This window comes from Terrapene carolina, unplaced genomic scaffold (genome assembly GCF_002925995.2).
Source record: "Terrapene carolina triunguis isolate 2854851 unplaced genomic scaffold, T_m_triunguis-2.0 Scaffold199, whole genome shotgun sequence".
NCBI lineage: Eukaryota > Metazoa > Chordata > Testudines > Emydidae > Terrapene > Terrapene triunguis.
In genome coordinates this window covers 3,966,281-3,981,117 of record NW_020664550.1, presented here as the reverse complement: position 1 = coordinate 3,981,117, position 14,837 = coordinate 3,966,281, and the positions used below count along the sequence as shown (strand labels likewise).

The 14,837-nt window shown below is 50.9% G+C and overlaps 1 protein-coding gene across 2 annotated transcripts in view; it reads right to left on the bottom strand.

Annotated features, from left to right (window-relative positions):
- The window catches only part of LOC112109568 (transcription factor EB), a 49,781-nt gene that overhangs the window by 9,962 nt on the left and 24,982 nt on the right, over window positions 1–14,837 (bottom strand). The window lies entirely within an intron of this gene.

Below are 14,837 nucleotides of genomic sequence, written 5' to 3'. Positions count from 1 at the left end.
GGTTGTGCCCGTCATCTAGATATCTCAAAGTGCTTCATGTAGGGAGGGTCAGTAATGTTATCCCCGTTTTACAGATGGGGAAACTGAGGCACAGGGCAGCAAAGGAGCTTGCCCATGGGCACCCAGAATATTTCTCTGCATGACAGCTGCATCCACAGCCAAGTGACCTCTACCACTAGTGGCATCCCTGCCAAGATCCCATAAGGACTGCAAGACTAGTCCTACTAAGGCAGCGCGAGCCTGTGACTATTCCCTGAGGGATCATTCTAAAAAGCGCGATATAAGGGTTAAGTATGAGGACGTTAGGTGCTGTATGTACACGTAATAAAGCCTCTGCCCGGAAGAGCTTACAATCGAAATACATGAGGCAAAGGAAAGAAGGATTATTATCCCTGCTTTATACCTGGAGAACTGCAGCACAGAGAGGCTGAATGACCTGCAGGCAGCCTGTGGAAGTGCAGGGAACTGAACTGCGGGAAGTCAGTTCTCTAACCAGTGTGTCAAACTGCCTCCCAGACTCAGGAAAAGACCCTCTGACTCCCAGTCAACACCGAGCAGAACAGAGCTTCAATCTTTGGGCCCCAGCACAAATAAACAGCCACGGCAATAAACCAACCCCCAAAAGAGAGATACACAAAAAAGCCATCCACTGTTTCCCGTGACAGCTTCAAAAATTGTCCTTCGGTTTGTAAAATCCTGGGGTTTAAAAAAAAAAAAAAAAAAACACAACACTAAACTTGGGGCCAAAATCATCATCTTTCCACCTTCGACCACTGATCTGGAATGACCCACTGAAGGCGCTCGGAATAAATAATAATCCCTAGCTCTTATCTGGCGCTTTTCATCAGGAGAGCTCAAAGCACTTTATAAAGGAGATCACTGAACAGATGGGGAAACTGAGGCACGGGGCAAGGACGAGACTTTGCCCAAACTCACCCAACAGACCAGCGGTAGAGTTGGAAATAGAACCAAGTCTCCTGAGTCCTAGTCCAGTGCTCTATCCACTAGGCCATGGTGCACGCTCCCCATTCATTGACCCAAACCCCTTTCCCAAGGGATGCTGCCATATCACGGGACCAAAGGCACAACCCTCTGCTAGGGAAGGGGGGGAAGACGAGTTTCCAGTGATTCAGGCCTGATGTTCTCCACCCCCCAGACCTCAGTAGGCCATCTTCTGCTGAGGGATTGGAAATTCAGCCAAGATTTTCAAAAACAGGGGTCTAAAATGCAGTGCCCTGGTCGATATTTCGGCACCTAGATAAGTGAGGCCTGATTTTCAGAAATGCCAGGCACCAGAAGGTCCTGTGGGCATAGCAGCTGAACACAGCCACATATCTAAGTAGGCGCCAAGGAGCCTCAGTTCAGGCCCCGCCATTTCTTTTCAATCTTGGCCTTCGTGTCTCTAGTCCCACTGTGCCTGGACTCGCTGCTGTCCCTGCTCTGGGAGAGGAAATGATTCAGGCCTGGTCCCTGCGTGTACTCGGATGCCAGGCTCTTTCATGACAAAGTCACTTTGCCTTGCTGTCAAACATGGGCCAGTTGGCAGAAGAAGGGGAGAGAGCTCCTAATCAGAGCCATTGCCCGATAGGAGGGAGAGAAAGTGGGTGGGTGAAGAAAACCAGCAATGCGTGGAATCCTTGCAGTGAGGCGAATCCAGACCCCAGTGCTCACTGATCTTTTTGTGCTAGTTTCTCCTGGAAGCTGGAAATCGATGCCCTGGATTGAGGCACTTCCCAGCTCTGAGACAAGAGACCAGTCAGGGTTCCAGATATTCTGCCACCCACCCAGACCCAAGACTGCCTCTTATTTCCATGGAGAGCTTCCAGGTGATGTCTCTACTGCTACAAGAGAAACTCAAGCCCAGGAACCCAGCTGGGGGTGGGGGTGGGAGCACAAAGGGAAAGACAAGAGAATAGGCCAGAGAGAGAGAAGAAAGAGGGTAATAGCCGGTTAGTTATTCCTGGATTTCAAAGGAAATCCCATTGATGTGCTGCTGGTGGGACTCAAAAGAAAGATATGTGAAGAGAAAGAGAACATGAAAAAGAGAAAGACAGCCAGAGAGAGAAAGAGGAAGAAAGAAAAGAACCTTCCACGGGAAGTGGAATGACATGGTTTAACTGTCTCTTCGCTGACCTAGCATGACCCACACCCAGTCTCCCTTGTCCCCTAAACCTAGAGGTGCTCCCCATAGCATGGTGGTGGGGAGACTGTCAGGAGTAATTAAACTCAAAGCCAGAGTGAAACCTTAACCCTCGAACAATGCAAACAATGCCCCTTCTGTCCCACAAGCCTGCACGCAAGAGTCTGGAGGCGAGAGAGGCAGCACGAGGCGACGGAGAGCGACGCAGCCAGACACAGACAGGGCTCTTGTTTGTCCATACAAAGGGGATGGGAGTCCATTCAGGTGCAGTGAAGCAGTGCTAAAGAAGCCTGCAGAGACGAGAGGGCTCCAGAGGGAGCCGCCCTACCTGAGCCATAACTGAGTATTACGGACTCATCCATCCTGCGAGGTAGGTACAGCTCAGTGTCATTACCCCCATTTTCCAGATGGGGACAGGGAGTCAGTGGGAACAGAACCCAAGAGTCCTGACTTGGGACTGTCCGCTCTACCCACTAGACAAGAGTCGCCCAAATGGTGGGTCGCGGGAAGGTTCTAAGTGGGTCACCACATCCAGGGCCGGATTAACCCATCACGGGGCCCTTGCCTAAGCAAACACACCCTTCCTTCTGTCTCGGGCCAGGGGGAGTTCCTGCAGGGGTGGGGGTGAGCCCACCATGAGCCCGGAGCTTGGCCTGGCCCTGCGGGACAGGAGCTGCTGGGTCAGTGCAGGCACGGCTCACTGGGGTTAGGGCTGCGGTGCCGGGGCGGAGTGTGCTTATATGTAATGATGGGTCGCAAAAACAAAATAAAAATAAGACAAAATGCAGTTAGTGAGTCGCCTTAGGAAAAGTTTGGGAACAAATCCACTAAACCACCTGCCGATGCAGGCTGTGCAACTGAACCCAGGGGTCTTGACTCCAAGTCCACTACTCTAATTGCTAGCTCACACTGGGATAGCCCATCATCCATAACCTGGGGAAGATGGTGAGTGGTTCAAAGCAGAATTTTCCCTCCAGACTGCAGTGGCTGAAGACATGTGGGGGGGAGGAGGGGAGAGGAGAGATATTAGTAGAGAAGAAGGCGGCAGGAGGTGCACAATTCAGCAGCAGGAGCAGTGAATCTGGCAATACAGGGAAGGGATGCTTCCTTGTATATTTTGAATGGACTTAAGGAACTGAGCGTGGTCAGGGGGAAATGGGGTACCTTTCCCACTCAGCCAAGACATGCCACTCCCATGAACGGTGACACTACAAAGTGTCCTACAGAGGCCAATCCAGAGCAGAAAAATGCAGCAGGGGGAGAGGACTTGTCTAACTCCCATCCCACACAGTCCTGTCAGCGCTTCACTTCTGACCCTTGCCTCTCTCTCTTCTCCAAGGTCTGCACACTCGAACACCTGGGAACCCATGATGCTGATAACCACGGAAGCGGGAGGAAGGATGATCTTGTGTTTAAGGCACAAGCCTCAGAGCCAGGACCCCTGAGCTCCATCTGTGGCTTTCGGACCACCAGCAAGTCCCCTAAATTCTCTGCGCCTCATTCTCTCTGTTTGCAAAGCGAGGCTAATGCTACCTATCTGATGTGGAAGGTGTGGGGTACATGGAGACACTGTCTGAACAGGTGTATTGTTTTTAAATACCATATCTTTGCTCCCCAACACACACACACAAACCAATCAACAGCTCTGGATAATAATCCAGTCCAGAGGCCCAGCCACTGACTTACATTTACTGAGTGTTTTTCATTCAGAAAGGCCCCAAAGCATTTTAATATTCTAGGGGGTGGGAACATGTCAAAACTGGGCTCAGAATGGAAACTGTCTCATCCCCTTCACTACAGAGTTGCTGCTGTATTAGCAATCAATTCTCGCACCACTAAAATGCAGTCACCTCTGAGGCAAAATACAGGGTGCTGTTTAAGGATGCACTGCATTTTGGAGAAAATAAGTCCAGTGGAAACTGCAAAGGGTATTCGTGGAGGCAGGATGCAATTAGCTCCAAGGGAATTTGTCCAGGACACCTGAGCTAACATCACAACGCTTGCAAAAAGAGCTATACATGACCTAGGGGGGATAGGGCACTGGAGTACAAATCAAGAGACAGGAGGACTGATTCTCAGCGATGTCATGGCCCTTCTGTGCTACTCTGGCAGCATAAAAGGGCCTTAAAGGGTGTGGAACGGACCTCTGAGAAAAGACACTGCACGCCCAAGTGTGAGCTAATGAAAAGGCTCCATATGGCCCCTGCTCCCAGCCCCTGGCATGGGGGGGGGGGGGGTCAAAGGCATGGGCAGAGTGTACTGTGCTGTAGTTATTCTTTGCTTCCCAAGGTCTGTAGGGGACTGGGCAGGCCCGTGCACGGCTCCAGAATCCAGGCAGTGAAGAAGTGGCTTAAAGCCCCCTTCCCTCCAGCATGGAAATGGAGTAATTGAGAATCAAGCTCTAGGGTCTGGTCCTGGCACAGCCACTGACTTACGGTGTGACCTCAGCCAGGCAAGTCACATCCCCATTGCGTGCCTCAGTTTCCCCCATTGGTAAAACAGGAACAATGATACTGATCCACTGTTATAAGAAACCTAAGATCTATGGGGGGGAAGAGAGATGCATCATCATCATCTATCCGTGGCACTTATATGGCCCATCTGAGCACCTCACAGTCTTTTCTAAAGCATTTCTCCTCACAACCCTCTGTGAGGCAGGGCAGGGCTGACGGGGAAAACTGATGCACAGAGACACTAGGTGACTTGCCCAAGCTCTCACAGGAAGTCTGTGGCAGAGTAGGAAACGGAACACAGGTCTCCCAAGTCCCAGCTTAGTACCCTAACCACTAGGCCATCCTCCCTCTCTCATGACCTACAGGTGGGCAGGGCCGGAGTTTTACATCTCAGGCAAAAGACACAGGCCAAGAGTTTCAGAAGTGCAATGGCGCTCAACCTTTCCAGATGACTGTACCCATTTCAGAAGTTCGATTTGTCTTGCCTGCCCCCAAGTTTCATCCTACTTAAAAATGACTTGTTTATAAAATCAGACATAAAAATACAAAAGTGTCGCAGCATGCCGGTACTGAAAAATTACTTACTTTCTCATTTTTACCATATATTTATAAAACTAATCAACTGGAATATAAATATTGTACTTTCATTTCAGTGTATAGTATACAGAGCATGCTATAAACAAATCATTGTCTGTATGACATTTTAGCTTGTACTGTCTTTGCAAGTGCTTTTTATGTAATCTGTTGTAAAACTAAGCAAATATCTAGATGAGTTGGTGTACCCCCTGGAAGACCTCTGCCTACCCCTGGTTGAGAACCATTGCACTAGAGGTTTGGGGGCCTAACCTGAGACCTCTTAAAAGGGGCCTGATTATCAGACAGCCCTGAGCCCCTCTACCCCTTTACGGTGTCTCTAACTAGGCATCCAAAAGCACTAGTCACTTTTGAAAAATCGAGGCCAGGGTCCATAGGAGGGGAAAAAACTGCACCAGCTAGTAGCTTATTTGGTTTTTTTCCATTCATTCCAGGGCACAACCTGTGCCAGCCTGATACCAATTTTTAAAGAGGGAACAAAGAACAATCAGGGTAAAGACCCTCTTTGTGAGTTAACTCGCATCCTCTACCAAAAGGAATGAGGAAATATTTAAAGGGGAACACAGAAGCCAAACAACCCGGGTTTACTTAGGAATAAATGTAGCCAGACAAATCTGAAGGGTTTTTCTATTTAAACAAAATACATAATGTTAGACAGAGGAGACGTGGTGGATACAATATATCTGGATTTCAATGAGGCATCTGATACACAGTGCCACGCGATATCCTAAGGGGGAAATTAAATCAAGCCAGCTTGGACAGAAATACGATTACATGGATCAAAAGCTGGCTATTGAACGGCAAGAGGAAGGTAATTAATTATATGTGGTGGCTCATCTCGCTGGGGGGGGGGGGGGGGGGGGGGGAGGGGTGCCCATAGGGTCCCACTGGGAGGGGTATTAAGTGTCATTTCAGTTAGATGATTTTTGCAAACTAGCTAGAAGACACAGCAGAGTACATGGCGAAATTTGTAAGATGATGCTAAGCCTTGAGGGGCAGCAGAGTCAAGGGAAGTGCAGAAATAAACGCCACAGGGAGGGAGAGATGATAGACTGGCCTGGAACTAATAAAATAAGGCTGACTGTGGACAAGTCTCAGCTAATGCAAGTGAGGAGTAATCATCATAAACATCAAGTGTCCCATGCAAGGAGAAGCCTTAAAGCAGCAGTGACAACAAATCATATGAGCCCATCTTGGAGGCACCCAAAAGCACTTTGTAAACGGTCTTGAAATTGCTTCCCTATTAAACAGCAGCTGTTTAAAAGCCACACCGCAACTCTACACAGTCAGGAGAGCAAGTGAAAATGAAACCCTGAACTGGAGGCGCACGTTTCATGAATATACCTGGGGCACGCTTTGGCAATGAAGCAGTTAATAATCCCTTCCACTGAGGACAGGGTGGCTTGGGAAGGCTGATCGGAGAACAGCTGTGCAGGTGAGGGATTTCAAACCCAGCCCTTGTGAAGTTGCTTGGTCACCTTTGTGATGAGAATGGGCCTCAGTCCATTTCCTTGCAGACCGGTATCCACAGCACAGAACCCACCAGCACTTGCTAGCAGCAACCAGGCCAAAGACTGCCTGGACCAGAGAGGCCCAACTCCCTTCTCACATGCACAGGTGGTCCCCTTGGGTCAGGGAATAGGAGGAGTTAGTGCTGCCATTGGAGGCTCTGAATTTGCATCCCCAGCTCACGTCCAAGGTCAGCAGGGGCTGGAAGCGCCCAAAGAGGGGGAAGCTGTAGGGACAAACCTAGAGATGAGCAGGATGGGAGAGGGAGGAGTAGGAAATGAAAGCACAGAACGGCTCTCAGCCTAGGGCATTGAGTAAGCTCTGCTTCCGCTCCAGGATGAGTCTGCCTCTCTCTGCCAAAACAGAGGCCGGGTCCTACAGGATGCCAGTAGCCCACTCTGGGCCCTTCAGAGTCAGAACAGGCTATCTACTGGGGAGGAGGGGGTCATGTGACATGCACTGAGCCATGACCACCCACTTCAGATTACAATGCAGGCTTGTCCCTGACAGTCACCGTAAACCAGAACCTGCTTCCCTTCCTGCCCTGTCGCTGCAGCCGAAAGTCCACACTCCCGTGGGAGCGGACCCAGGCAGTGCAGACAGAATGATGGCATCCGTCCCCCTTGCCCAGCAACGTGGCCATCCATCCAGTCCAGACCCTGCTTTCAGCGACCCTGACATAAATGTGGAACAGCTGCGCTGACTTCAGTGGAGTTACTCCAGATTCATGGTATCGCAACAGAACACAACGCAGCCCCTCTCCATCCAGAGTCTCACATGGCCCCTTCATCGCCGTAGTACCAGAGCCCCCAGCGACCTTTGCCTCCTCACTCTGCCACGTGATGCCCAAGCAACTCTGCTTCTCCTGACTCCAGGTTTCTGGTCGGGTTTGCATTTCTCCCTCCTTGCTGACACAACCAAGAGATGAAAGAGAGAGATGACATGGGGGGTGAACTCTGTCAGGTGCCGAGTGCCTTCACATCCCTTGAGGGGGGGCTGAGGGTACTCTGTGCCCTTCAGGATCCAGCTTGGGATTGCCATGAAAGCACCTGAAATATCGGCAGATCAAAGACAACTGGAAGCACTGGAGAGTCTATGCAGAAAAATGCACCGGCACAGAGAATCAATGCACAGATTAGCAGGTAGCAAGGAGGTTCCCTCACACTGCTGTAAAACACGCTAGGGGACAGGAAAACCATCCATGGCGTATCTTGACTGAGGAACTTATTTACATGCCCTGAGTCAGCCATCAATGCCTAGCCGTGGGTGTAGCTGGGCCAGGGTTGACCCCTATGCTTAGGCAGGTCGTGCCTTGAACATTGTTGAGAAGAATGCTGTGGCTTGGCATGACCGGATTGCATATGCCAAGTAAATAAATACAGTTTAAGCCCAGAAGAGACCACCAGATCCACCAGTCTGACTTCCTGCATATCACACGCCACCACCACCACGTGCAGGTAACCAGGTATTGATCTTGATTAGCTCAGTGGGTGCAAACTCCTGCATATCCGTCTTGAGGCTTAAGAGGTCACCATCATTGTTCATTATTGCTATGACAGTAGCACATAGAGGCCCTATACTTAGGTCAGAGCCGTACTGTGCTGGGCGCTGTACATGCGCAGAGCAAAAAGGCAGCCCCTGCCCCGAAGAGCTTGCACTCTACATACACAAGATAAGAGACAACAAGCAAGAGTCAAACGACTGATTGCTGGCCACTGGTCTCTCAGTGGGGCTGTCGGTGAGCACAGACACGGCCTAGGACAACCAAGAAATCTGCGCCACTCAGTGCCTCCCTCCTTCCCCTAACTGTGAACTTGCTTTACAAGAAACAGGGGGTGGCGGTGAGCGGAGAATTCTGCTATTTCCCCTTAGGAAATTCCTCAGCCAATCACCTGAGGAGAGGGAGAGGTGAGGGTGAGGGGAAAAGGGAAGCCGAAGTGAGGGCAGGCCCCTGATGTGAAATGGGGAGGGGGAAATCAGGCCGGTTTTAAAATAGCCCGGCCGGTTCTGCTTGGCTTCACCCTCAGTAACGCTCAGCAGCTTCTGCTTTCGCTCTGACTCACCCGCAGCGTGGGGGGAGGCTAACAGGTCTGACAGAAGGAGAATGAAAACCACTGGAGTCACAAGGGCCATGAAAACTGAAGGCAGCAAGCTCAGCCTGGAGAACGGTCACCACAGACTGGGGTCTCATGAACCTTCCTGAACTAAGCTGCGGGAGGGGAGCCTGTCAGCACTTGGAGGAGAGACCCACCCTAGGAAAGCCCAGGGTGCTGCAGGATGTGGTGCTGGTGATTCACTAGGGGGGCGCTCTTCCCTCCGAGAGCAAACCAAACCACTGGCCCAGAGCAGTGCTTTCTTTCAGGCCGGACGTACAAGTGAGGTCCCGGCGAGCTGTGGACCATTAAAGATTCTTGTTATTCTTTGCAAGATGAGAGGCGTTAGCCTCAGTGTCATCCAGTAACATCTAGATCTAGAGACAAATAGTCATGGACAAACTAGATCTAAGTATAGACAGACATAGACGAGGTAGATTACAGCTCAGATCATTCTCAGGTTCCAGCTCTCACCCAGCCACCTTGCCCCCTTCGCTCCACCACTCCAGCCACGTTCCCCACTTCTGTAACCCCTTCCCTACCTTTATTAGCTCCATCCCTCCCTGCAGCTAGAATGATATCCCATTGACTGGCTCCTACCCCGGAGAAGGAAACAAGTGACTCGCAGAGGGGCAGGCCTCTGGCAAGGGGGAGAGAAAAAGGGCCCTTCCTCGTGCAAGGTCTTACCTGCACTAGTGCAATCGCATCGGAGTCTAAACCCAGATTAAACCTGGACAAGGCCAGGGAGAGGGACCATCCCAGTTAGGCAGGGCCTGACATGAATCTAAGCAATTGCTCCTCCCAACCAAGACAAGACCCCAACCGAAAGGCACCACCTGGCTGCTCTGTCTCGGGCAGCAGCCCCCAGGCCCAACCTCGGGGCTTGTAGGGTGCATCAGCAGTCAGCCAGCAAGGCAGCCCTGCCAATGGGATTGGGTTTCCTTCCAGCCCTGCGACCCAAACACCTGTTCCCACTGGCCCCACTCGGAGCAGTGCCTCCTGTCAGTCACTGGGCGGTAAGGCCAGAGGACTCGCAAAACAAAGGAGGGGAAGGGTGGGAGTGGGAACGGCAGACAGGAAGGAGAGAGAGAGTATAGGCAATGGAGGAGGGGAGGAGAGAAAGGAATGGAAGAAGAAAATAGAGAGAACAGAGGGAGGGAAGGAAAGAGAGGGGACAAAAGAGAACAAATGGGGAGTGGAGAAGGAAAGAAAGGAAGAGAAAAAAGAGGAAGAGAATAGAATTTCTTTGCCTTCTGCCCCAGAATCTGGGACGAGATCATCTGAAACAGAGCTCTAGACACCCACCCCAGAAGCCACCCTCCCTGCTGGAAGCTCAGGGCAGGGGGCTCCAGCAAGCAGGGCAGTTACTCCACCACCCTGGCAAGGATCATGTTCTCAGGTTACACTGGGTCTCAATGGCCCCTGGGCTGCTGCTGCTGACCTGGGGCTGAGAAACGGAGAGGAAGAAACTCAGAGGGATGAGCCTCCAGGAGCCGTGTGGCTGCCCCAGGGTGGGAGAGCTGGGGAAGCTCTAAAGGCCACTGGCTCCAGGGGCAGAGAAGACAGTGGAGCAGGAGAGGCAGGGACCCACCATGCTTCTGGGAGTGATGCTTTCTCCCTGCAGCAGCATCTGCTGTTGCACTGCAGGAGCCTGAATGGCACAAATGGGGCGCTGCAACCAACCAAACAGCCCAGGTGCCTTCTATAAATCACTCAGCTCATGCTGCATCTGAAGAAGTGAGGTTTTTACTCACGAAAGCTTATGCCCAAATAAATCTGTTAGTCTTTAAGGTGCCACCAGACTCCTTGTTGTTTCAGCTCATACTGTGTCCCTGGATGACCCTTCTCTGGATTCCAGGCTTCTATATATTTAGGAAGACATTGGATTTCATGTCAACAGTGGGGCAAGGGAGAGGCAGCCAGGGTTGGAAGGAGGTCATATGAGGGCCCCAAGAACACTCACTCACACAGGGGTAGAGGTGCCTGGGGCCAGATCGACCAGTACCACTCCCCTCCTCATTATCAGGTACCTCCGGCCCCAGGATAGGAGACCACTTTACAGGGAGGGGAAGGGTCACTTCAGAGGCCAACCATGCTGCTTACAGGGAAACATTCTTCCTGGTGCCTTTAACTCACCACCAACCACATTCTTGGTTACACAGCATGCACTAAGGGGTTAACAACCTGTTCCTATCCTGTTAGGGTCACTACCTGTGGGCTGGTCCTTACGGTCACCGATCTGTCCCATGCTGGCAGGGCAATTCTATTACTGGACATACACCCACATCCATGCGGTCTGTGAACTTTTCTAGATAGCATGTGTTGCTACGTCTGGTTTGACCCCACGCCAGATGCAGGATAACTTCCCCTTTCCCCTAGCTTCACTGCATCTCTTGCACCATGATGAATTATTGTTTATTGTGTGTATTACCACAGCACCTAGGAGCCCCAGTCACAAGCCAGGACCCCATCATGCAGGGATACATTCTGAGTTTCTCAGAAGATCAGAGCCTCAACGGATGTAGATTCACGTCAATAGAGCAAAGCCGATTTACACCAGGTGATGAGACAGCACAAGCAGCTTTCAATAGGGGTGGGGGATTTACATCAGATTCTGAAGATTACCTCACAGCCATCCCAGCCAGACTGCATTCGAGCTGTTTCACAGGGCTCAGTCTCACACGGTTCGGACAAAGTCCCGAGCCTGGGAAAATACAGGTGTCCGGTAGCCTATGCCTCAGGGAAGCCTAGAGGGCAAGCAGTAGGGACGGGGAGACGGACAGGTCTGGTCAGCTGTGGGGCTGGAATACCTGCACAAGAGACCTGTTGGGATCTCGAAAGCTGGAGTCTTGTTCACACCCCACTACAAACACTGTCCAGCCCGTGAATGGTGAGCAGAAGGTGGATCCTAAACTCAGATGGTTTAGGGAACAGCAGGGAGGCGAAGGGTCCAGAGCAGCATGGGCAGTGGAGGAGGATGGGAAGCAGGCGCAGAGCAGTAAGGGAGACGGAGGAGAAAAAGAGGCCTGACCAGCAGGAGTGGGCCCAATGTGCACTAGGAACTCGATACCCAGGGCCTGGTCCCCAACTACGCTGCTGAGGGCTGGTGTCTTGGCCCCTTGCATCAGGGTGCTAGATGTCCCTGAGCTAAAGGGCTGCTCACTCCCCTATGCAGTCTCCAATGGCATCCATGAATTTGCTCCCTGCCTGCGGGACGGAGTGGCCCACTCAGAAGAAGCGATGCTCTGCAGTTAACGTGCTCTGCGTCCCAACCCCACTGGCTGGAGCTCAGGCTAACAAAGGCACTGTGTGTGCAGCCTTGAGCTACAAATGGGAGCCTCGCAGAGCCACAGCTGGGGGTCAGGCCAAGAATTCGACAGTGCAGAGAGCTGCTCCTCCCTGGCTTGCAGGGCATGTATCAGCCACATCGGGGTGGGGACTGGCTGATTCATACCTCACGCTAACACAATGCTGATCACCCACTGGGTGCCAGACAGGGACCAAGAGAGGAAGATTCATTCCGTGCAGAATCTGGGGTATATTCCTTGCATGAGCCAAGGTGCAGGGAGGTTGCTGCTATCACCTGCTGGGGAATTTCCACGTTGATACCATGATGGCATTTGCCCTCTGGCAGGTGGGACTCTAGGAACAACACGTTGGGCCAACAGAGTTATGGCAGGAGAGAACTGATCTATTTCTCGGATTCTCCTCACTTACCCCTGATACTAATGTGGTTACTCCAGATTTACACAGGGATAATTTAAAGGACAATCAGACTCAGGCCCGTCGCATTTAAAATCCATTAAGTCCAAAGGATCCCAGTGAGCTTTAGAAGTTGATCTTCAAATTCTACATGGGGATCACCTCACTTACCACTCAAATGGAGCTGTCTCTGGGGTGGCATGCGGCAAATCTTTAACAGCGCGCACAAGGGTAGGTTTAGATAATATCTGTATGGTTCTGAATTTGTAGCACTTTAGGACCTATTTCCAGAGTAAAGAGAAAAGAACACACACAGAAACCAACAGCTTGGATTTATATAGCATGGATCACAGTTGGAGATCCACTACACTAAGAATCCGTTTTTCTAAAGAGCTGTGTTCCCACTTAGGTAGCATAATAAATGGCCAATTTTTCCAAAAGACACAGCACATTTAGGTGCTGAGCCGTTTGGAAAGCCTGGCCCCAATCCTGGGTGCTGAGCACTCTGGCCTTCGGATCTTTGGAAAATCTAGGATATATCTACACTAGAAACGCTCCAGCAGCACAGCTGCAGCATAGATACTTACTACAGTAATGGAAGGGGTTCGTCCATCGATGTGGTAAATCCACCTCTCCTAGCAATGGCCACACTGGGTTATATGGCGGCTTAATTATATTGCACAGGGTGTGAAATTTTTCACTGCCCTGAGCAATATAGCTAATCCAACCTAACTTTGTAGTGCAGACCAGCCCCTAGTCATACAGGTTTGCAGGACCATGCCCTAAGTTTGTGAAGGGCTTTGGGATCCTTTGGGGAAAAGTTGCTGTGTAAACATAAAATACTAGACTTAATCCCAATCTCATCCATTTTACACCAGAGTAAGTGAGACAATCACTCCCACAGTGATTTTGCAGAGAGAAAGTCTGTAGCATGGGAGCTAACCGCTTATTTCTGATATCCACAGTAAATTAAATTAAAGGACTGAAATACAACGGATGATGCCAGAATAAAGAATTAATCTTCCTTAAAAGTATCTCACTGTTATTTACCAATGCACATTTTGTTGATGGATCTTTTTCATTTTCACTGGGGTCATAATCTTATTGTTCTCTCATTTGCACCAATGTTCATCTGGAGTAATTCCACCAAGAACAGAACTGGTGCAAACCAAGGACAGAACTGGACCCTGTCTGTCTATGATCGGTTTTATACAGCACACGTCACCACGGGACGAAAGCCCACAGGGTCTGATTCCCTACCTGAGTTGTCACTTGCACCTATGCAAAGTGAGTACAAGCAGGTACAAAAATGTTACCAGTGGTGGGAGTGGAAGGCTGTGCTGTGGGAGGACTTTGCATTCCCTATGCACAGGTGCAAATGACACTTGTGAAGCACCAGAGAATCAGACCCCTGGAGTCGTTTTTACTGACCGTTCATGCATCAACCAACAGACAGCAACTCCTGGTGCATCGGGACAGTTGCTTGGCAACAGGGTGTATTTTCCGAAGTTGCATACACCCGTAGCTCAGCGACTGACCAGGTTTGTGGAGCTGCCTGTTACCAGGCACCGCTGTGCTTGCCCAGAAGCTAATTATCACTCAGTTGGCTCAGTACGGCCCGTGACATTTTAAAATATGCCCCGCAGTTATTTATACAGAAGGAATGGCAGCCTAACACCCAGCGCTGCTTAGGGCTCAGCTTCTCCTTCACACAGCAAGGTGCTGCCATTTTGAACTACCCACGCCCCCAATCTCCTACCGTCCAGATCCCCCAAGCAATGGGACCCTCCTTGCCACCGAATGGCTCTGGGGAAAGTCTGAGCCACGCAGTCAGTGGAAGCGAACAAAATAAAAATCAGAACTAAAAATAAAGCTCGTAACGAGCCAGTTTCCAGATATAGCACATGCAAAGCACACAGGATGGCTCAGGTTACAGGCCCCCACCCTAGCTAAGGGGAACCAACTGCCAGCCTTGTCATGGTACTCACTGGGAGGCCGAAAAGGAGGTAGGACAGGCACCCCTGTAGGCCTCATGCAGGGTTCCCCTGCAGGGGGGGTGAATATCAAGGTTTATATGAGACTTCCGCAGCGCTTCGTGCTGGCCCCTCCGCTCTCCATTTCACTCTGTGCGCACGGCGTGTTCCAGACAGATGGGACAGAAGGAGGGGATGCTGCCTCTCCAAGCACTATCTACGCTTCTGGTGAGTGGCTGACAGAGATTCACACTGGCAGGAACACTGTCCTGCATAGCAGAGGAGAAGCTGGGCCTCACCGTAGAAGACACATTTAATGCCCTGTAAATAATATATCCATAGAAAGACCACAGATAAAAGCTTTAAGGCAGAG